At 45.1% G+C, this 23,892-nt stretch overlaps 1 protein-coding gene across 2 annotated transcripts in view; it reads left to right on the forward strand.

Annotated features, from left to right (window-relative positions):
* Pld1 (phospholipase D1) overlaps positions 1–23,892 on the forward strand; it is a 215,427-nt gene that overhangs the window by 24,797 nt on the left and 166,738 nt on the right. The window contains exons 1-2 of one of the 2 annotated variants that reach the window (XM_060378159.1): positions 1–319; positions 11,628–11,777. The gene's annotated coding sequence lies outside the window, so the exon portion shown is untranslated. The remainder of the gene's footprint in view (positions 320–11,627; positions 11,778–23,892) is intronic. The other variant, XM_060378160.1, reaches the window with a different exon arrangement.

Consider the following 23,892-nt stretch of genomic DNA (forward strand, 5'->3'; position numbering starts at 1 on the left):
ACAAGGACGGCGCTCAGAGATTAGGGAAGCTAACTTGGTTAAGAACACCGACAGCACGCGCCCCACGGATAACTGCGGCTGAGTTAGGAAACTTGGAGAGAAGTGTAAGAGCCCAGGCATGGAGGAAGGCCGGCGGCAGAGGCTCGGTCACCCCGGCTGGCCGGCGCCGCCCCGCCCCACCCTGCAGTCCGGCTGGCCAGTTCCGGCCGGCGAGTCCTAGCGCCCGCTCGCCTCCCGCGGACCCAGCTGCGCCAGCTGCGCGGGGACCCCCTGAAGCCGCCGCCGCCGCAGAGACCGTGCCAGAGCCCCAGGCCCGCAGGTAGGAGCCGCCGGGGCCAGGTTTGCGGGGCTTCCGAGCCCGCAGGGAGTCCACGGCCCTCCAGCTTCGTCCCGCCTCTCTTGTCCCCCTTGGAGCGGATCTCTGCAGCCGCGTCCCTGGAGTTCCCTTGGGGACCTTGGAGTCCCTCCCCTAGACTTAATTCCTGCAAAGTCTGCGCGGGCGAGGGCGGCGCACTCTGTGGCCGCCGGGCGAGGACCGCTGTCCTGAGCGCAGAGCCAGGTCAGCTGCTGGTGCCCTAGCCCCTCTCCATCCTCAAGTTCCTGCACATCCCGGGCGTCCTCTGCAGGATGCACCCCACCCCACCTCCTCCGGTCCCTGGTGCAGTGTATCTGTACGCTCCCACTAGCTCCTCTGGCGCTCCCTGAGCTCATAAGCGCTGTGGGCTGACCGGGATGGTGATGGCACCAACATCCCGGACCAACCAGGAAGTGCTGCATTCCAGCGGCTTAGAGTCCAGCTGAAGCACAATTCCGGGCGCTTAGCCACACAGCTGCTGCCTCGGGGCCAAAGATGTGCAGAAGTGGAGGAAGGACGAGGGTAGCAACTAAGAACAGGGCCTGTGTTAAAGACTTGTTATTTTAGCTTCGACCTGAGATGTTTGGGACTGAGTTTTCGGGTCAAGGAGTGAGGTCCTCCAAGCCCTGGGACTGTTTGTTTGAAACAAGGTCTTCTGTTGCCCAGGCTGCAATCAAATAAATCCTCTGACTCTTAGTCCTCCTGCCTCCAACAATCAGGTGCAGATCTGGACTTCTTAGGATTTTGCCAGCCCTCCCCCATTACCCTAGGGCTACCTGCCACGCCTATGTTTGCCTCCCCCTCCCCCCCAGGCCCACCAATTTCAGGTTGGCCAGCTCCTAATGACCTTCCTAGGGCCTCTGGAGACTAGCTACCCAGGAATTTCGAGAGTTGTGTTAGTGGTGCTATCAAAGCTGCCGGAAGAGTACAGGGAATCTAGTTTGGACTGCCTATTTATGCAAGAATTTCTTTCCATTGTAAATGCTTTGTAACCCACAAGTGCAATTTATTTTCAGGCGTTTAACATGAATTTGTAAGCAGCCTTTAAAGGACCTGTGGGGACCTTTTAAATTGTTATGTGAGCTAGTATCTGAGTTTTTATGAGCCAGTACAATTAGCTTTCCAAATAAAGAGAATGAGCGGTGAAGGTTTTGAGGAGATGGCGTCCTGGCCGGTTTGTTTCTGGCATCACGTTGTTGGCACACACTGGTGGTCAGTTCTCTACAGGGTCATTTCGTTGTATTTACTGATGACCTGATGAGTAATATCTAGCAAGGGGTAATCCTGCTCATCAGAACCTTACTTGGTATGTATTTATGTGTGGTCTTGTGTATGGTCTTAGTGTGTATTATAAAATGGTCCTATGTAGCCCTATATAATAAAAACATTACAGTAGCAAAATTCACCAACCTTTAGCATATTTTAAAGATTTATTTCATTTTTAACTATGTGAGTATGTTTGTTTGTGTGGGGGCATGTGCATATGAGTCTTGGTACCTAAGAAGGCCAGAAGCAGCTGTTGGCTAAACTGGGTTCTATGAACTGAACTCAGATCCTATGGAGTTCATAGGACCTTAACTCTTAAGGCTGAGCCATCATTTCAGCCCACTTCTAAAGGTTTGTTGTTGGTTTTTTTGTTGGTTTTTTTTAAGTTTTAAGCTTTATTTTTATTTTATCAAAACAAACATGTGACTTTGCCATCCTAACCACTTCAAATATATGTTTGGTTGTACTCAATACAGTTCTGTCTTTGTACTATCATCTTCCTGCTGCATTCCCAAAGTGCTTCTCAGCTTCCTTACGGGGCCTAATAACACTAATAATAAAGATTCCATTGCAAGCTTCAGTTTTCTCATGGGCTAAAGTTGGATTCTTTTTTTCATAACTTTAAAGAAATGCTCTCAATTTCTTTCTTTCTTTCTTCCTTTCTCTTTGCAATAATGTTTCTTTGATGATGCTGAAACTCACTGTGTAGGTGAAGATGTCTATGGATTCTGTTTTTTCTGCCTTTGCCCCTACCTTCCAAATGCTGGGGTTATAGGCCTGCACTCTCATTCCTAGCTCAGGAAATTGGCTTTTCTTTTTATGAAGCTCAGGCTGGCCTCTCTTGAGCTTGCTAGGTTGCAGAAGGTGACCTGTGCTTCTGAACCTCCTGCCTCCCTGAGTGCTGGGACCACAGGCACGCACCACCATACTTGGTTTCGTGTGGTGCATGCTAGGTGAGCACTCTACCAACTGAGCTACACTGTCAGCAGGAAATGCACACTTTTAAAAGGCTTAGCCAGATAGCTGGTGCTTGGTACTTCTTACCTCTGTGGCTTGAGGAAGACGATTTGAGGGTGGAAGCGCTTTGTGAAGTTTGCTATCTGGAGGTAGGAATGGGAAAAAGAGTCTTTCCTAGTATTTCCTCCGCTGGATACATAACGTAACAACAACAAAACGATCTTAAAAATCTTGTTCCCTTTAGCAGTACTGTAGTACCAATCCACACCAGGTAATGATACGTTTTTAAAACCCAAAGACCTTTCTGATCCAGCAAGTTGCTGGGTTTAGCAATTTCCTGTCCCCTCCAGCCACATGCTAAAGATAAGTGGACCCAGCATATGGGTCTTTAAACCTGTAGTTAGACTGAGTCACTGTGTGTGAGGGGAAAGCTGTCCTATGGAGGCCAGGTTTTATGTTTATAGTCTTAACTCCCCATAGCACAAATAAAATGTATTTGCTAGGGTGTGGTTAAAAGATGTTTCAGGGTTCAGATGAGAAGCATAACCTCGGCTTCCGGTATGCCTGGGACATTTTTGATCAATAAGGGAATCATACAGATTGCATCGTGTGGTTCACTGGGAATGCGTTATGATGTGTGCTCTCCCTGAGCTCACATTGCAGTGTCAAATCTGGTTCCCAGATGGTTTGGTGGTGGGTTATTTAACAACAGCCTATTTTATGTAACTGTTCCATAGCATCATAGTTTTCTTTTCTGTTGGGAAATTTTATCAAGTTTTAGATTTATTGAATGAGCATTATAATGACAAAATAAGATATATTGTTTATTTAATCAGCACTTGCTGATGTCTACTTGGCTTTGGACACAATCCAAAGCATTCTACAGATGTGAAAAACCTCCTTTATATAGAGAAGGCTGTTAGAGGCACCTGAGGTCGTAGTTTAGCATGAGGCAGAGCTGGACCCCTAGCCCAGGCAGCCTGACCTTAGAGCTTTTGTATTGCTGTCTCTCTAAGAAATTAGTACTGGATTCTATCTCCCTGAGAAGCCACATTTCTAGATATTTGTTCTTGTCCTTAGGCATAAATAATATGCCACAATTACAAGCATCATGCAGTGCACACAATCAGTTCAACACGGTTTTTTGTTTGTTTGTTTGTTTGTTTTGTTTTTTTTTTTTTTTTGGAAGAGGGAGGTGAAGTGGATTGGGTTATGGCGCTGGGGAGGGGTTGTGTCTATCGCTGAGCTGGGATCCTCTGACTCTTGGCTTTGAAGAGTAATTATCTAATGTTATCTATCTATCTATCTATCTATCTATCTATCTATCTATCTATCTCTCTATCTATCTCTCTATCTGCCATCTATCAACACACACACAAAACAAAACATTTTATTTTTGCAGATTGGATCTCATGTAGGCCAGGCTGGCCTTGAACTTGCTATGTAGTTATGTAGTCAAGAATGAGTTTTGATCTGCCTATTTCCACCTCCCAAGTGCTAGGATTACAAGCCTTTGTTACCGTGTGACAGTTTTATGCAGTGTTGAAAACTGGACTTTAGGCTTCAAGCATGCTATGAAGGCATTCTGCCAACTGAGCTACACCCCTACCGTACTCTAATATTTTAATAACTGCTACATCTATACTGGAGCCAATTTGCTAAATAAGAGGCCAGAGTGAACTCTGGCACTGATTCGAGGCCATAGAGGTCCCGCCCCAGATTTCCAATCTTCGTCACCAGACAGTGACACTGGGCTCTCTTCTGGTTGAAGGGGACATCTTATTTTATGACCTAAGACTCGCCTCTGCATGAGGAGAACATCTTATTTTGTATGTAATCATTTTTGAGCATTTGGGATCGGGGGTTGGAAACCTTTTGAAAGCTTCTGACGCACAGAGGAAAATCAGCCAAGAGCAGCAGGGAATAAAAATAGCCCGCCTTAGTTCTTCAGAGGTGAGCAAGAGTTAGTTCTGGGGCAAAAACTTCAACACTGTATATTAAAAACAGAAAATGTTTATATTAAACAGTGATTATTTTCTAAGAGGGCGTTTGCAGACAGCCCCTTTAGGAAGGGGAGACGGAGGAGCAGCATAGGAAAGAGAGAAGAGCTAAGGGTGCACCAGGTGGAGGCAGTCTAAGAGAACTTTTTCAGAGCCTGGAGACTCCCAGGAAGGGCCAGGCTTGGGGAAGATAAAAGGTGTTGGCTTTATTCAAGTGATTGTAATGTTTAAACTGTTGGCTCATTATCCTAGTTTGTTTTCTAGCGCTGTGATAAACACCATAACCAAACGCACCTTGGGCAGGAAAGGGCTTATTTCCACTGACGCTTTATGGTCAGTCCATCCCCAAGGGCCATCACCACAGGGTCGAAGCAGATGGAGCAGATGGAGGCCGCTCTTCCTGCTTTCTTATATAACCCAGAACCACCTGCCTCAGGGTAGTCCTGTCCACAGTGGACTGGGCCCTCTCACCTCCATCATTGATTAAGAAGATGCCCACAGGCCAATCTGATAGAGGCGTTTTCTTCATTGAGGTCCGTTCTTTCCAGGTGATTCCGGCCTGTGACAAGTTGACAACAGCAAAAACCTAACCAGTGTGCTAGTCAAAAACAAACAAACAAACAAACAAACAAACCCCCACAACACCTGGGGGTCAAAAGCCACAGTGGACTGTCTTCAGATATCTCCCCTGGTTTATGCCGTCATCATCAAGTAGGGTTTGTGGGTCCTGAGCTGGTGTTGGAGTCTCTCCATCTGCAGCAGCTGTGCTTGCTGTCTGTATTCTGGGAGAAGGCATGGTCTTGCAGCCCGCAGGTGGCATTCTGGTGTATACAGCAGTTTACACCCCATGGGAGCTGAGCTACTTTGTTCTAGTTTTGTTGTGATTGTTTTGTTTTTGAGGCAGGGTATCAGATAACGCTGGCTCACCTTGAACTCTCTTTGTAGCTGAGGCTGACCTTGGATTTATGATCCTCCTGCCTCCACTTCCCAAGGGCTGAGGGTATAGGCACAAACCTTTATACCTGGTTTATATACCGTGTGTGTGTGTGTGTGTGTGTGTGTGTGTGTGTGTGTGTTTGTGTGTAGTTTCATCGTAGGGTTAGGTAAGGATACAGGATTTGGGAATAAAGAATTTTTTTGATCCTAAAATTACAGGGTTGTCAAAAATATTAAAAAAAAGAAGAAGAAGAAGAAAAGAGGGATGTGTTGGAAGTCCAGCAAGATACTATTATCCTGAGCAGGAAAAACTGCCTATTAAAGCATTGATGATGTTATAATTTTGCTTATTAATGTGTGTATGTGTGTTCCTGCACACATACATGTGCAGGTCAGACAGCTTTGGGGACTTAGTTCTCTCCTTTGGCTGGAAAAATGGTCAGTGAATAAAAAGCACTTGTCACAGAAGCTTGGGGCTGTGAGTTCAAGCCACTGACCAAAAAAGCCCAAAAAAGGTAAATATGGTAAGATAGGCACGTGTAGCCAGTGCTTCACCTCCAAGACCATGTCCAAAACCTGCCAATGTCCTGGCTGGAAAAGCTGGCAATGGGCCAGGGACTGTCTGGGTGACTTGTCAGGCATCACTGGGCCCAGTCCTCGGTAGAAGAGGCCTCAAACAGCTGGTGGGCATAGATTTAGGTCTTGAGGGATTTTTTTTTTCCTCAAATTTAGTTCACATAGCCCTCAGTTTTCCCACCTGTATGGTGAAGATAAAATAGTAGATATTCACAAAATTCTCAGGAAGTGTAGGATACAATGTCTAGAGGATGGAACATAGAAATGGCACCATAAACTCTCCTGTTTTATACACTCTTATCTCTATCCCCTAAATCTGGCAGGAAAAACAAAAACAAAACAAAACAAAAATCGAAGAAAGTGGAGTTAGTGCTAAAATGGACAGTGGAACTCAGCAGGAATTAGCTGTGTTCAGGGAAGTTCTTGGGTGAGAGTGGGTTTCTGTGGTAGGAGTCAGGGAGAGATTTTGGCAGCGGAGCTGGCCACATTGAAGACATGGAACTTTTGATAATTGCTCTTTTAGAGTAGGTGTGTTGATGTTAGCCTGGTATTTTTTTTTTCTGTCTTTTTTAAGACAGACTCTCACAATGTCTCCCAGGCTGTCCTTGAATATGTGAGTATGCTCTTACTTCTGTCTCTAGAGTGCTGGGGTTACATGTGTGTGCCACCAAGCCCCACTTAATTGTTCTTAATCCATGAAGATATTATAGCATTTAAGAAGGACCGTAATTCATTGCTGTAAATAAGCATGATTTATTTCCAGTGTGGGTACATATGGACATGTATTTTTCAAACGTTTTAGACTCAAGAACAGTAAGGTGTACTGTACAGTCAGAGTGTGCTAGCTCATGCTATATTGAAAAACAAAACAAAACAACCCTCTTCTCATTCTTTATTTCATCTTAAACATGAGAAAAATCCCCTGGGCAATGTCTACATTTTATCCCCTTTAAACCTTGTGAAGTTGTGTTTGTTGTGTGTGGCATTGGGTGTCCTAACCCTCTCTTCCTAACTTCTCTGAGACATAGACTCTCTGAGTCTGAAGCTCACCACTTAGGGTAGGCTTGCTGGCCAACGGGCTTCTAAGATCTGCCTGCTTTTGTCCTCCAGAATTGATTTTACAGGCATGAGTGTCCATTTCTGGGTTGTTTGTTTGTTTGTTTTGATTATTAATTAACTTGAGTTGTATGCATGTGTGTGTATAAGTAAGTTTATGTCGAGGTGTGTGTGTGTGTGTGTGTGTGTGTGTGTGTGTGCACAGCTGTGACGGGGAGTGGAAGCTAAATGAGAGTGCTGATGTCCTCCTCAATCACTGTCTCCCTGTTCCTTTGAAGCAGGTATCTCCCTGAAGAAACTGAAACCTGCATTTTCTCAGCTAGGGGAAATACAGTGGCTCACCCCGGCAGCTGGAATGTGCAGAATGCAAGCCTCCTCGTTGGATGGAATCTGAACTCCACTCCTCATGATGGGGCAGTAAATGTTCTTCACCACTAGTCCCTCTCTCCAGGCCCCACAGCTGGCTTTTTTAAAAATGGGTGCTAGGGATTTCAATTCAGGTCCTCATGCCTCTCCTTCCCGGCTGATGCAGAGCCGCGGATGGCACCCAGGCCTTCACTGGTGTTGGACAAGCTCTCTACTGGCAATATCAGCTTAGAGGTTTATGGAGAACACAGGGCTCATGGATGGAAGTGTCAGCTGTCGAGGACCTGGGCCACAACCAACAGCCTTTTCACTAAGACCTAGTCAACAAGAAGGAAACCATGCCTGGTCCTCAGTGAATCACTCAGTGCCAGTGAAGCCATGCATAGTTGAGCAGAACCTATAAGCTACTATTTTATGAAGCCAGCATAATCCCCAGCAACAACCTATAACCTTACCCACAGATAAGTGTAGTCTTCGTACCTCATCAAGGAAGTTCCTCTTTGGCCACCACAGAAAACCACAACCAATCAAAATGCACGGTCGTGCAGCCTACTCCCAACAGATAAAACAATTCCTGCACCAAAGTCTCAGGGGACATTGTAGAAGATGGACCAGAAAGACTGTAAGACCGGGAAATTTTCTGTGAGATTATGTCTCCTAGTGGTGTCAGAAGCTTCACCCATAAAAATTTAACTGGTATCACTGCCCAGACGTGAATTGAACACTATAGATAGGACAAAGTAGATGGGGAGAGTGCACGGGATCTCAGTCCTACACAAAGAACTTCAGGCAGCTGAGGGGAGCTGGGAGCGGGAGATGTGGCCCTCCACAGGAGAGAGCACACTGACTGGTTTAAATGTCCAGTGCCAGTGATCAGCCCTGATCATACAAGAACCATCACACAGACTGAGCAGCTTATATTTAGGAATAGCTATGTATAAACATATTTATACGCAGTATTAATTAATGAGAAAAGAGGTCAAGGATTTGAAAGAGAGCAAGAAGGAATATAGAGGGGGTGGTTTAGAGAGAAATATTGTATTTAAATAAATAATAATAAAAAAGAACCCAGGCCAGTCTTGTTTTCAAGAAATTACAGTAATTGTTCTCTTTGCGTCAGAGAAGAATGCCTTTCCCAAATGAGCTCTTCTGTGAAATCTGATACATGAAACAACACAATGCCAGCTGGGTTTTGTTTTGTGTCGTTTTGGGACAGGGAGGATGGCAGTCCTGGGGACTGAGCCTAGGGCTTCATGAGTGGGAGGCAAGCACCCGAAGGCAACAAATTATCTATGAGGGTGCCTGTCCCAGGCCAGAAGGTAAACACGTGTAGTTGGCACAACGAGAGTTATATTTTATTATGCTGAGGGTCAGCACACCATGTCAGCACACTGTGTTCACACCTTAAATTCCTAATACAGTCCTAAGCCTGTCCCCCCAAGGCTGCTCCCCTGTGCAATGACCTTAGCTGAAGGTCAAGTCCGGTGTCTAACAGACAGACTCTGATTCAAGGATCCAGTGGGCATCACAGGGTCCCAGGCCTGTGTGTGGCTTGTACTGTGTGTGTCTGGTTTTGTGTGTCAAGTTGACACAAGTTAGAGTCATCAGAGAGGAAGGAGCCACAGTTGAGAAGATATCTTCATTAGACACAGCTGTAAAGCATTTTCTCAGTTAGTGATCAATACGAGAGGGCCCAGAGCATTGTGGGTGGTGTCATTCCTGGCCCCATAGTCCTGGGTTCTATAAGAAAGCAGCTTGAACAAACCATGGGAAGCAAGCCAGTAAGCAGCACCCCTCTGTGGCCTCTGCACCAGCTCTTTCCTTCAGATTCTAGCCCTGCTTGAGTTCCTGTCCGGAGTCCCTCCAATAATGGAAGTGTATACCAAATAAACCCTTTCTTCCTCAACCTGTTTTTTGATCATGGTGTTTTGTCAGAGCCATAGATACCAACTGAGACACTGGTTATCATAAGTGAGTGCTGTCACTGAGTTCTGGTTATCAGGTGCAGCCTTGGGTGTAGTGGGGATCCCGACTAAACTATTTTTACACATCTAAAGGCATTTTTTACTATGTTCATTACAGCACCTCCTTGACTCCTGCTCTCCACCTTTACTCCTGCCATCCCCTGGAAATAGGAATCCAGGATATGGCCTTCCCCTAGTTAAGTCCAGGCAAGAAGACCAAGGAGCCCACTGCCTTTTGGTTTTCAATGCTTTTGAAAGAACAAATATTATTTATTTACCTTTTAAGATGGCTTTTAGATATGATTTCTTCCTTAACTCACTAAATCTAAATGAAAACAGAAACCACTCTAATAGTTTGTGCCAGAATAGAATCCATATGTTTAAAATAGACAAGCATTTCGATTTAGGGAATATAAATGGAAATAATCCAAAGGGAATAAAAATGTATAGAAGGACGTATTTATTATAGTGTTCTATAATGACGATTTCTTATTTTTGACACGAGGTCTCATGTAACCCACATGGGCTTTGAACTCACTGTGTAGCTGAGAGTGACTTGAAACTCCTGAGTCTTCTGCTTCCTCCTCCCAGATGCTGAGATTACAGTTTTGTTCCACCACATCCCAATTTACCAACAACATTTTTATAACTAAAATCAAGATTTCTGGGGCCAATGAGATGGCTCGGAGATTAAGAACACTGGCCAGTCTTCCAGCCTCCAGGACCACATGGTGGCTCACAGCTGTCTGTAACTCCAGTTCTAGAGGATCCAATGCCTCCTTGTGGCCTCTGGGGGCACTTTGTGCACGTGTGGTGTGTGGAGATACACGCAGGCTAAACACCACACACATTAAAAAAAAATTTAAATTTCTAAATGTACATTAAATAGATTATATCGACAGAAAAGGCTAATATTTCTGAAAACCCATCTTTTATTGGTTATTACATTCATTGCTTTCTATTTGTTTGAATTTATACGTGTTGTGTTTATGTAGTAGAAACGCTGTAAGGACTACATATGTCTTTCAAGCTGCTTGCCCTGTAGTGATGTCATATGGGTATGTAGCTTGAGACTGGCTATGGTGGAACTATGGGTATCATGGAAACTGGCGAACACTGCAGCAGGGCCTTCCTTTTCCCCCTGCAGGTCACCCCTCTGTTCTGCCCTTTCTGTTTTTGTAGAGATAGGATGCTTCTGATCTGTCCCTTCCCTGGGAAGAGTTCTTTCCCATCACAGCATTTCTAAGTCTTGCTAAAGAAATCGGCCAGGAACTTTCCAGAATACAGAGGTGCCTCCAAAGTCCGACGGTGCATGTATGAGATTGAAGTTCTTGGGAGTGGGACTCAAACAACTGCTTTTCAAGTTTTCTTGCAAAGCTCCTGCGCAGCTTCTCCTGAGCTTTCTTCCTGAAAAATGCCCCATGCACCTGTGAGCCTTGCTCAGCGTGAGCTAATGTGGCTGAAGGGCCCTTGACACCCTTGCTTGATAGTGTTGGTTTTGTGTCTAGGTACAAATTCTGGTCGTGTGAAACTAAAGGCTGTTGTTTTGTGTGTTACCCTGTTACTCATGCCAGGCCTCACGCCTCATGCTTACTTCTTTGGAGCATACCTTCCTTCCTGTGTTGCCAGTCCTGTGCCTTGGAAGGCGAGTAGCTGGGGAGGCAGGTGTGCCAGATTGACATTCCCTTCTGCCTGTGTTGGACAGAAGTTGGTTTTGACTTTGGTTCAGTGCAGCCGCCTTCTGCCTGGGGAGTCAGGAGGGTTCTCTTCAGCTTTAATGCTGTGCTGTTCTTTCTAACTGGGGCATCTCTCCTGGAGTTGTCTGCATGATTTGCTTCTTGTCCTCTGGATCAATGACAAAATGGTCAAATGTTGTGTCCCTGGACATTGAAGCTGCTTCCTGTCTTACCCATCTGTCCATTGCCTCGCCCTTTTAGCCTTTTGCCTTAGGTTATTTCAATGCCAGCGGTTTCTGCACAAGGACTTGAGCTCCATGAGAGCAGGCGTGTGCCTGCTTCTTAGTAGTTATGTTCATTAGCTACTTGTTAGATGAACCTGCCTGCATGTTATTAAATGTATTCAATATCGGTCTCAACCCTGAGTTCCCAGCCACTCATATGTTTCTCTTATCTTTCTTCTCTGCCCTCCCAGATGCTTGGTACTGAGATATGATGGCAATTTGGAACAAGAGCCGCTGTCAATAGACAGGAAAGAAAACCTGGAAATGTCTCTGTGACTGTCACCTTTCATTTTCAGAAGACCCCCAAGGACTCGATCCAGTTGCCTATTTTTATCCTGCTGGTGAGTCATCTGTGACGGGATGGATCCAGCAAACTGAAGGCAGCGTGAAGTGAATGCGACAGACTTGGGGATCTTTGTGTGTGTGTGTGTGTGTGTTGTAACAGTAGTGTTTGGTTGGGATGCTTTGGACTAGGAGGCCATTGCTCACTTTATGAACTACCAGGATGCTAGAAATATGTGTTGGTGGTGTGTGGCCTGACTCACCTCAACGAAAGAAATAGGCCAGGGTTGACTAACAGTGAGATAATTCTGCAGATTTGCTAGCAAGGTTAACAGGTTACAATCAAAGCCTTCGTCCTGTATTCATAGGGTCCCTGCTCATGCTGGCATTGGCTCTCTGCCAAGCACAGTGTTTGGTGCCCAGAGTGCTCATTAGGTGCTACTGAGTGTACGCTGTGATTCCAGCAGCCCAGTGCTGACAGTCTAGGACTTGCACATATGTCTAACCTCTGGCCTTTGGGCCTCATGTGGCTGAGAATAGCTATGCGTTAGGCCCAGCACAAATATGTAAAATTACTTGAAACAGGGAAGATTTTTCTAACTTGTTGGTGCAGTTCTCAGTAGTGGAATTTGTAGATGATGACATCATGCCAGTGCTGTGATGTCAGAAGGATAGACACAGCTGCTTGCAAGCATTTGAACCAGCACTGAATTAGGTAGATGAGTCTTGACAGATCACCTGAAGCAGGCTGCTATTTTGACCTGATAGTAGGGTTCAGCTTTCCTTGATAGTGATTTTCAAACAATATTATGGTGTCAACATTTATTTTTCTCCCTAACTGATGTGTTGAAAATCCCCACCCTCAGCTGGATGCATACCTGTAATCCCAGCATCCAGGGAGGCAGAGGCAGGCTGATCTCTGTGGGTCCAAGGTGGGTCCAGGACAGCCTAAGGCTACACAGAGAAACAACCCCCCCCCCCCGCACTCAAGGCTGTGGTGAAATGAACTGGCATTTTTGGGAGGTCATTAAATTCTTGTGGCTCTCATGGGTAGGATTATTGCCCATTTCTGGTTACAGTGGGATGGGACCTCATACACACAATAATATGTATAGTAATTTTATATACATTGACAACTCTGTTTGCTCTAGCTTTTAGCTTTTAGATTTTTTTTTTAAGTTATGGAGGTGGTAGAGAATGTCTCCACAAGGACACCAAGGGGTAGGAACCTTTTGGCTTCTCTGGATACATGTGTGAAGAATTGTGTCAGGCCTGGCTCCTGTTACTAAAGTTCAGTGTAAGCTACATTTGTATCTCATTACTAACTAAAACCCATGCTTTATTCAGAATTTGTTACTCACTCCCAATTGGCTTTTCCTATGCTCATATCCTATGCAGGATACACCTCACATTTTGCCACGTAATATAACTTTCTTTTGCCCTTGTGTGGGCTCTCCTTTTTTTTCTGATGACCTTGGCAGTTTGGAAGAGTGCTGGGCTAGGTGTTTTGCTGAGTGTCCATCATTTGGGTTTCTTGATTTCTTATAAACAGTCTAGGATTATGGGTTTGGGGAAGGAAACCACAGAGGTGAGATGGCATTCCATTGACTTCATAACCAGAGACACATGATCAGACTGATTATGAGTGATATTGCCTTGATTGCCTGGCTGGAGAAGTGTTTGTAGCTATTTCTCTTGTGAAGCTGTTTTCTCCACTCTGCCAGCTCTGTGCACAGCTTGTGAAAGCAGTCACATTTGCTCAAGGAGTCACTAGACACTTCTTAGTAGGGTGAGTAGCTACTGGAGTTTGGGATTTTCTTTTCTTTTCTTTTTGCATAAAAGATTTGTCTCTTGAACTCATTTACTTATTTAATTTTTTTCACCTTTTTATATGGTATGAACTAATGCTATTTATCTTATGCTTTGGGCTATTATCCAGGACTATCTTATTTAGTTATAGTTTGCTTTCAAACAACTTTATTCTGCTGTGTGTGTGTGTGTGTGTGTGTGTGTGTGTTTGTGTGTATGTGTGTGTTGGGATGAAATTCAGGGAGGCAAAATTTCTTCCAGTAAGCTACATCACCAGTCTCTATTAAACTGTTATTTCTTATTATGATGACTTCTTAGGATCCAGGAGTCAAGGAGTCTGTGAGTCTTCTGTAAACAAAATGATTATTTGTTTAGTGAGTAGGAATGATTAGAAGTGATTCTTTTTGTCATTACAGTATTATGAATTACTACATGGTCTTATGTGACTCAGGATGACCTTGAACTTGTTATGTTAGTAATAATGATCTTCAATTTCTCATCTTTCTGCCTTTACCTTCTCAGTGCTAGCATTACAGGGGTATATCGTCATACCTGGTTCATGTGGAGGGAACTGAACCCAGAGCTTTGTGTACTACAGGCAGGCACTCTATTAACTGAACTATATCCTGTCTTCAGGAAGTAACATATGTTATTTTATTTCTTTGTCATAGCACATAAACCAAGTTGGTCCAGGAGGAGGCCAGAAGTTGTATTTAACTGTCTGGATTTCATCTGGTCTGTGGCCTCTGTGGCTACAACCCTCAGAGCTGCTAAGGAGCAAAGGTGTCATCAATAGTTCAGTAAGATCTCAAGCTGACTGGGGTCTTTAGGCCCAGAACTGCCCCTCTGGCTCCTCAGCTACCCTGGATCTTCTTCCCCTCTTGGCGAAAGCCTGGAATTGTTTTCCCAGACAGAGGCTGATGGCAAAATATTAGCCCATTGTTTAATGTCGTGTGTGGGCCTGGTTGAGAGTTACTTTACTAGATGTTTAAGTGACTTTGATTCCTGGGCACTGGATTAATCTTCATGTCTGTATGGTCTTGCATAGCATTTGGATCTGTTTCCTTTTTTCAATCCAGTTCTATTTCCTACCTTTCTGATTATATTACAGGCCACTGTTGCTTAGGTTTACCTCGATCTGGTGACATGAGAGTGTCTTCCTCAGTTTCAAAATCTCTTCCAAGAATGAGTGAAGTTTATATTTATCTGTTGTTTTATAAATGAGTCATGGAAACTGACGGCCTCATGACACATTTGAGGAAGGACAGCAATTAAGAAGTAATAAGCTTCTCAAATATTCTAACAATGGGAGGAAGAAAACGTTTAGCCAACTTCAGTCCACTTTACGTAGGAGACCCAAAATAAATGAGGTTAAAGACCTTACTCATGAAGGTGTGTGGCAACCCCTCGCCCTTTAGTAAGACAGCTCGCATAGACAACTTGCCTTTCTTGCTGGTATGACGAAGCAACTTCCGGAAGGAAGGGTACAGGCTGTCATGGAGGGGAAGACGCTGTGGCAGGACCTTGAGGCAACTGGTCCTATCACTGCCAGCCAGGAAGTGGAGAATGAGAAATGTTAGTGCTCAGCTCCTCTTCTCCCTTTTTATGCAGCTCCGGTCTCCAGTGCCACCCACATTAGAGCAGCTTCATGATCCCCATGGATTAACCCATCCTAGAAGAGAGGCCTTTCTCCTACCTGACTCTAGATCCTGTTGAGGTAACCATCAGTAGTAACCATCACTTTAGCCAAAAGCTGGTTGAACATAAACATTCAGATGAAAGACCTCTGATCATGGAGATGGCTGAGCAGGTGAAGGCACCTGCCACCAAGACCAATGACCTCCCTTTGATCTCCAGAAACTGCTGTGGCAGGTAACCACATAATAACTAGATAAATAAATGCATTTTAAGACATTTTTAAAAAGATATACATATAGTATGTACTTCATTTTAAAAAATTATATGAATAGGTGTTTTGCCTGCATGTACATCTGTGTACCATATGCCTACCTGCTGCCTGTGGAGGCCAGAAGACAGATTAGAGCCCTTGGAAATATAATTACAGACAGTTGTGAGCCTGTCTGTGGGTAGTGGAAACTGAACTCGGGTCCTTTGGAGAGCAGCAAGTGCTCTTAACTGTTGAGTCATCTCTCTGGCCTCTGGATTTAATTTCTGAGTCATGCAAGTTGGTGAATTTCTGTAAGACCAGCACCCAGGAGGTGGAGGCTGGAGTATTAAGAGTTCGAGGCCAGCCTCAGTGACTACTTTGAAGCATAATATCTTACCTCAAGAAAACAGAAACAGGGCCAGTAAAATGGCTCAGTGGGTAAAGGTGCTTGCTTGCTTCTCACAAACCTGGTGGTTGAGTTCAGTCCCCAGATATGACTGTGGTAGGACATAACCAACTCTCAGGGAGGAAGGGTGGGTTGTGCTCTGACCCCTGTTCTCTCTCACACATACATGGCATGGTTTGTGAATTCTCTCTCTCTCTCTACTCCCTCCACCCCTGACAACACACAACAACAATAACGATAATAATATTTATAAACAAAGGACAGCCTTCTGAGTTTGTCTCTGAAATCCCTCTGGGAACATAATTTACTTTAATTTTTTTTTATAGTGGATGCTTGGATGAGTGCAGATCATGAATATTCAGTGGCTGATTATTCTTCAGTTCTCGTGAAGTGTCTGCATTCAGACAAGAAGGGCATCTCTCAAGCCTACTGGCCAGATCAGTTAGTTCATCCTTTGGAAGCCACTAGTCAACAGTGACCTGCCTCAGTATTTGCACCAGCTGTACACCACCTGCCTCAGTATTTGCACGCTATCTAGCGTACTCTCTGCACATATTCAGTTGGTCCAAAATCAGTGTTAGAAATCGTAGCCAGGAGTGGTGGTGCACACCTTTAATTTTGGCACTCAGGAGGCAGAGGTAGGCAGATCTCTTTGAGTTTGAGTTCAGCCTGGTCTACATATGGAGTTTCGGGACAGCCAGGGGTACACAGTGAGACCCTGTCTCAAACAAACAAACCAAACTGTGGGCATGCAGGAATAACTCTTGTTTGTAGCCAGGATAGTCTGAGTTCCGGCTTTAGATTTGCAACTCACTTAGTGTGACCCCAGATAATCTGTGTGTGGAAATTCAGCCAGCACTGTTGTGTGTTTCAGCCTTGCCTCTGAGATGGATGCGCCTTAGTTCTAGAATGTCTGGGCAGAAAACCTACATTTTGAACAAGTTCCCAGATGCAGCTTGCTGCTGCTGTGGGTCTGGGGACTGCTGTGTGAGAATCACTGACACAACAGAACGACACAATAGTAACCACAACCCGGAGAGTAAATTCTGCGAATGAATATGGTAGACCTGAGGAAGCGGGCTCGAGGATAAACAGACATTGTATAGCTAGCAGTTCTGATGGAAGAGAGAGGTCAAGCAGGCCTCAAAGGTGGTGGGCATTTAGGGGCTGAATGTCCTCTTTCCCAAAGGAAGAGTGAAGAATGCCAGTGGAAGAGGGAAGGGGTACAATATAATGGGGCGTGGGTTTGCATCCATGAAAGGAGCCACTAGGCACAGACAACATTGAGAATGGAGGAACAAGGATTAAAAAAAAAAAGTGTGTGTGTGTCATGTGTCCAGGTGCCTGTGGAGTCTGGAAGAGGGTGTCAGATCACCTGGAGCTGTAGTTAGAGGCTATTGTGAGTTGCCGGACATGGATGCTGGGAACCAAACTCAGGTCCTCTGTAGGAGCAGCAAATGCTGAGCCATCACTCCACTCCTGAGAGCTGGAATTTCATTCTAAGGTGTTCTGGGTTTGGGACTTTGAGAACAAGCATGGTCGTAGCTGTGCTTATGGGTAGCTCTGGCATTATGACAATGACTTGGGAAGAAAGATTTCAGGAGAGCAGTTAAGAATTACAGAGACAGCTCCAGCAAGATGTAGAGTGGGCTGAAGAAGAGCCTAAGGTGACGAGTATGAAGGCCTCTGGTGGAACTGCAGCAAAAGGGGTGATCATTTCTTTTAGGGGGTGAAGGTGAGGGGAGGGTAAAAAAAAGAAGATGTAGTCAGAACCCCTTCTCTTTAAAAACAGTTCTACATACTGCTACCAAAGTAATACTTATTTCTGGTGTCATCCCGGGCTCCTTCAGACCCTGTGTTCAGTTTTCAGGAATGTTATGAGTAAGATGTTAAATGCAGCAATGGTTTAATTTTTTTTTAATTGGGTTATATTAAACCCAAAGATGATAAAACACGCAGAACTTTCTGCTGCTTTGCGATTTTACATCCTATTGACTCCTCTGCTCTTGCAGACACCTTTGCCTATTTTTCAGTGTGAATGCACTATGTGCTGTGCTGCTGGGTGTCTCCCCACGGTCCCATAAATTGAACTTGGCCACGATGGGGGGGGGGGGGAACATCCCCATAGAAATTGAAAAACACTGTAAATCACAGTAGGTTTCCGTTGTTAGTCCTAGGGAGGTGACGGGATGTGTGGTGCCTGCAGTTGTCACACTGTGAATAAACAAATTGAGGCAGTATTCTTCTAGCAAAGTGTCTGAGTCATAAGCAAGAGGCTTAGTGAACAAATGGAGTTCAAGAATGTACCTTGAAGGTACCGTGAAGGAGTTCACGGGTCCACCTTCACACTGAAAAGGAAACACCGGAACCTTCTTTCACCATAGTTTGGCTACAGATAAAAGAGTTTAGCACAACCTTACAAGACCCAGTAGGGTCAGTTATTACACAAACTTGATAATGAAGGCTATTTTATATTTTATTATTTAGAAATGTTATGCTATTTTTTTTCTTTTATCTAAGCATCTTTACAGTAGACATATGTATGTAGGTACACGTAAATTCCTGTTTCTTGGAAAGTTAATTATTAGTAATCTGCTCTTGATCATATCATTATTTAGAACTCTCTGTGGAAGACTAGGGATGTGTCTCAGTTGGCAGAGCATGTACCTCGCATGTGCAAAGCCCTGAATCCTATCCCTAGCATTGTATAAACCAGGGGTAGTGGCACGCCCCTGTAACCCTAACATTTGGGAAACAGTGACAAGGAGATCAGATGTTTAAGGTACCATTTGGGGCCACATGCTGAGTTCAAGGCCAGCCTAGGTTACATGAGACACTGTCTCAGAACATAAATAAATAAATCACAGTAGCCCCCTATTGGGTCCCTTGGTGCATCCCTTCGAATCCTCTCAACTTTACCTTTGATTCCCACCATTGCTAACAGCCAGTTCTGTGGAGAGTCCTGCAGTCACTTATAGTGCTCACAGTGATGTGTCTTTGTGGATGTACCCTCCACACCTACAAGTGGTGCTGCCTTTACGGGAGGACATAGCTGCTCCCTCAGAGAGCTTCCCAGAAAAACCCAGGTTCCAGCAGCCAGCTGTCTGCAGCCAAGGCCATCTCTACAAAACTTCCTCATGTGGGCGGGGCCTCCATCTTTGGCTACTCCCCTTGGTCCTTTATCCTCTGTCTTGGTGGTATTCCTTATAAGCCACCACCTGGCATAACTCACTGTCACTGACAGGGACAAGCTCTTCATTGTAGCAGAAGTGGCCTTCTGAACAAGGCCTCTGTTTCCCTCCTGTTTCACTTCCCATCATGGCACATCTGGTTCCCAGGTACACGGAGTCTTGTCATCTTTGACGTTTTGCTCATGCTAGCTCCGCTGCTTGGAATTCTTTTATTATTATTACTACTACTAATATTAATTCATTTTTATTTTGTAAGTATTTGGCATGCATATGTGTGTGTGTGTGTGTGTGTGTGTGTGTGTGTGTGTGCCACATTCCTGCCTGGTGCCTACAGCTGGACAGAAGGCAATGGCTCCCCCGGAACTGGATTACAGGTAGTTGTGAGGTATCTAACACGGGTGCTGAGAACCAGCCTCCAAGGGCAGTACATACCCGTAACAACTGAGCCATCTCTCTAGCATTCTGTAATTTTTTTACACCTCAGTATCACAAAAGAGAAAATGGAGGCTCAAGGTGGAAAGGCCTGACCCAAGGTTTTCAGCATTGATTTAAGGCTGAGCTGACCCTCATTCTACTTTTTATGAGCATCTGCTCCTGGCTCCTGAAGCATCCACAGATCTCTCAGCTCTGGTCCTGAGAGTCTATTGGACTAAATGTTTCCTCCTCCCTTCTAAGAAGAACGGCACCCATTTCAACTGTGAATCTTTATTCCCTGAGACACTTTGTTGTTCTCTGAAGACAGCAACTTTTACTCAACAATTGAATTTGATCCCTGAAGCATTTTGTGTCACATCTGACTGTGGTATATTTGTTGTTTTGTTTATTGATTGATTGATGATCGATTGATTGAGACAGGCTCTCACTCCCTGTATGTAGTTCTGGAGCTCCCCGTGCAGACCAGGCTGGTATCAAAAGTCACAGAGATCATCCTGCCTTTGTTTCCTGAGTGCTGGAACTAAGGGCATGTTCTATCACACCCAGCTTCGCTGACTGGTTTTTGTGAGTGTTTTTGATTAGTGAAGTGGAGGACAAATTGAGGAAGAGCTATTCCTATTCAGAAGGAGCTTATAAGTGCTGGGGGTTTAATGCAGTGGAAGAGCTGGGTTCAAACCCAGCACTACCACCACCACCACCACCACCACCACCACCACCACCAATGTCGTAACACAGTGGAAAGCGAAAGCAGTCTATGCATGTGTATATCATACATGGTGTGACTGGGATGTGAAAACGGAAAGAGATGCACAAAATATCTCCCCTACCTATGTAAAAGATATGCACAGCCCACTTGCTAAGCAATGCGCACATTTACAGTATTCAGAATGACAAAACAAATCAACATATTGTGCAAATGGCACCCTGATGCCTCTAGCTTCCATTCCAACAGCATGAAGAAGTTCTTACAGCCAGGACCTGTGGAACTGTTTCACATTCAGAAGGCCCAAAGGGACTCTCTTTATCTAATGACACTCCAAATATCTCCAGCCAGGCGTGCTGGCATGGGCCTATAGTTCTAGCACTTGGGAGGCACAGGCAGGAGTATTCGGAGCTCGCGGTCACCTTCATCTGGGTTTTGCTTGTGAAGGAGTGCACACCCCTGAACACCACTTGTTCATTAAGCATTTTGCTTATGAATCAGACAGTTCGCTAGAAGAACACGCCTTCAGTTGTTTGTTTGTTCGCAGTGTGACAATTAAAAATGCTACATACCCCATCAGCATTTTTACCCATCATCTTTGTAGGACTAACAGCAAAAATCAGCTGAGATGTACAGTGTTTTTAATTTCCATGTGATTAAGTTCAACTTATGGGACAGTGGGGGGGACACAGCAGCACAGTATGCAGCATTTCCACACTGTAATCATACAAACATGTCCCCTAGAGCAGTGGAATTAAACAAGATGGAAAATCAGAGAGCAACAGTCCATTTTGAGTATTTTATTGCCCCCGGGCCTAACCTAAGTTACTTTCATTTAATTTCTCCTCATTGCTACATCTAATAAGTGCCTCATAATAGTTCCGATTTTTCCTCCAGAGCCTAGGACACCACAGGAGCGCTGGTTTGTCAAGATTACTCCTGCAGCAGTATGTAGAGATGTTTCGTAGAGGAAGGAAAAGGCTGTGAATGGGAGTTATAAGGGAAGAGCATGAGATGGGCTTAAGAAATGTCCCCAGCCCCTGGTTGTATGAGGTTAAATGAGGTCAAGGCTAAGAAAGAACAGCATGGAGATTTAAATCATAAGACTCAAATCCTTTATTATTTTATTTGATTTTTTGAGACAGGGTTTCTCTGTGTAGCCTTGGCTGTCCTAGACTCACTTTATAGACCAGGGCTGGGCTTCATACTCACAGAGATTCTTTTGCCTCTGCCTCCCTGAGAGGACTCAAATCCTTTGGAGACAAGCTCGTATTCTTGTAGCCCAGGCTGACCTCAAATAACTCATTTATGTAACCAATGTTGGCTGTGAACTTGCTCTTCCTGCCTCTAACCTCTAACCTCTGGGATTTCAGGCATGTGCCTCCATATTCCTCGTGAACTTTGATTTGCCCTTGAGACAGGTCTCCTTGGGTAGCCCAGCCTGGCCTCAAGCTTGCTGTCCTCCGCCTGAGCTTCCCGAGTAGCTCTGCTTTGGACCAGAATCCCCCAACCTCCACGTGTGACCTTTACTAAAACTCTACGTGTCCTTGATGATATTTTGGAGCCATCTCAAGTGATTTAAGAGCCCCACCCACTCACAGCCTGTTGCTTTGTTGCCTGGTCGGTGACCACCACCACCTGTAGCTGGCAGCTGGCAGGATTTGTATGCTCAGGTGTGAACGCTGACTTGAGAGGACCTAGAATCATGCTGGGATCCTGTGTGCCCTCTGCAGCCTGTTCCTAGTCCCCTATGTTGACAGGAGCCTGGAGGTGCCGGCTGTGTTTTTCTGTGACTCACACCAGCTAGGGGAAAGGCAGCGCTTCCTAATTCTTCCCGTAGCCTTTTGTTGCTGTGGCTGCTGTAGTCTGCTCTTAGTCAGGAACCCAGAGCCTCTCATTCTCTGACAGGCTTATACAGGCTCCAGTCTTGAGGCTTCCTCTCCCTTTCAGTTCCCTAGGGGCAGACCGATGTCCAGGGTTCTGCATCCATTCTTGATGAGCAGGATTCTGGATCCGTTTTTGCCCCTAGAATGTAAGAAGTTGGGTTGTCCCACTACCAATATCCTCATAGGTGAAACACAGATAAAAACGATGGGCACGGTCCCTGGTTGCATGGTGGGGCTAGGGGCTTGAGTTAGAACACAGCTTATGCTTAGGTCAGGGAGGAAGGACTAGTTTGAGATTCGAGATCATTTTTTACTTGAACGAGATGAAATAGACGCCTGTGGGAATTCAGAGCGTCCTGGGCATTCAGGAAGAGAACAGAGGCATGGTGCGGATCAGAAGAGGGAAGCTTTGTGTAGGTTTACAAATGTCTCCTAGACTCCCCTCGCTGTGCGAGTGACAAGAGACTTAGATGCCAAACAGACTCTAGGAGATAGACGCACCCTGAGCAGTATCAGTGTTTAAGGGAAGGCACTGGCAGGGAAGCCCAGAACTCACCAGCCTGGACCACTGCTGAGGAGAGCTGTGAAAAGAAGGAAGCAGCGTAAACAAAGGGCCAGGGACCAGCATTGTGATCCTGGCTGGGAACAAGCAGACCCATTGTGCTGGGAGAGCACTTTCCCAAGTTTGTCTATTCAGAGCTGGGATCAGTCTATGAACCCCTCCCTCCTGCCTCTGAAGAGGAATCAGGTTTGCTGCAATGTGGGGAATGGCCTGCAGAGGAGACATTTGACACCTCTGTACCCTGTCAATACTTTGCTCCAGCCTTTTATAGTGAATCCAGGAACAGACACATCTGTGAGAAACTCAGGTCTGAGAAACAGCACTGTTTTTCTGTTTGCTGTTTCTTCAGCTCTTGTCTGTGTTAGTCACTGAATTTCCTCCTTAGTCACTGGCCTGATGTCTTTTTCCTTCTCCCTTGTCTCCTGCCTGTTGTGTCAAGGAAGTTCTTCACTGCAATTTAGCGACACAATAGATCTCAAACTGGCCTAGAATGTGCGTCACTCTTGGTGGTCATGTTACCAGCATCTCAAAAGGCTGCTGAGCTGACTGATGGGTTTCAGAGTGGTTACATGGTTGGGTCAGCATTCATCAAAAAGCACACTGGAGAGCCAGGAGATGGTTCAGAAGATAAAGGTGTGCCACCAAACCTGATGACTTGAATTTAGCTCTGGAAGAAGTGGAGAGGTGACTCTCAGGAATTGTTTTCTGGTCTCCTATTCACACACACACACACACACACACACACACACACACACACACATATACACACACTAACTAAAATAAATTTAATTGCATGCCTCGGACATATGAGAAGTTGCTGGTTTAGGAAATGAGATGACTGTAATGTGAAAAAGACAGAACCTTATCTGGCGATATAGCAGAGTAAATCTTCTACAGCACACATCTGTTGAGTGACTGAGTTTGGATATAGCCACAGGCTTGCCTACGAAATTCTATTCCATGAGAGTTAAAGTTTGTGGCTTTGTAAAGGCATTTATTGCAGATGGTAAAAAACTTTTCTCATATTCTTTTGCCAGAGCCTAAAAGCGTGGAAAACTAAGGATGGGCGTTTGCTGAGGCTGTGTGTCTGCTCCTACCCCCTTCAGCATTCAGTGTGTCCCCCGTGCACAGCAGTGGAGGTTGGCATCCCTGTTCCGTGTCATACAGCAACTTTGATGTAGGAGTCTATTGCTCAGAAGACAGGAAAGTGACAGAAAGACACTGAGGAATTGTGTCTCGCAGAGAGTGTCACAGATCCCCAGGGAGCGGTTTACTTGCAAGTGGTTTTGATGCA

The sequence above is a fragment of the Meriones unguiculatus genome, chromosome 2 (genome assembly GCF_030254825.1).
Source record: "Meriones unguiculatus strain TT.TT164.6M chromosome 2, Bangor_MerUng_6.1, whole genome shotgun sequence".
Lineage (NCBI taxonomy): Eukaryota > Metazoa > Chordata > Mammalia > Rodentia > Muridae > Meriones > Meriones unguiculatus.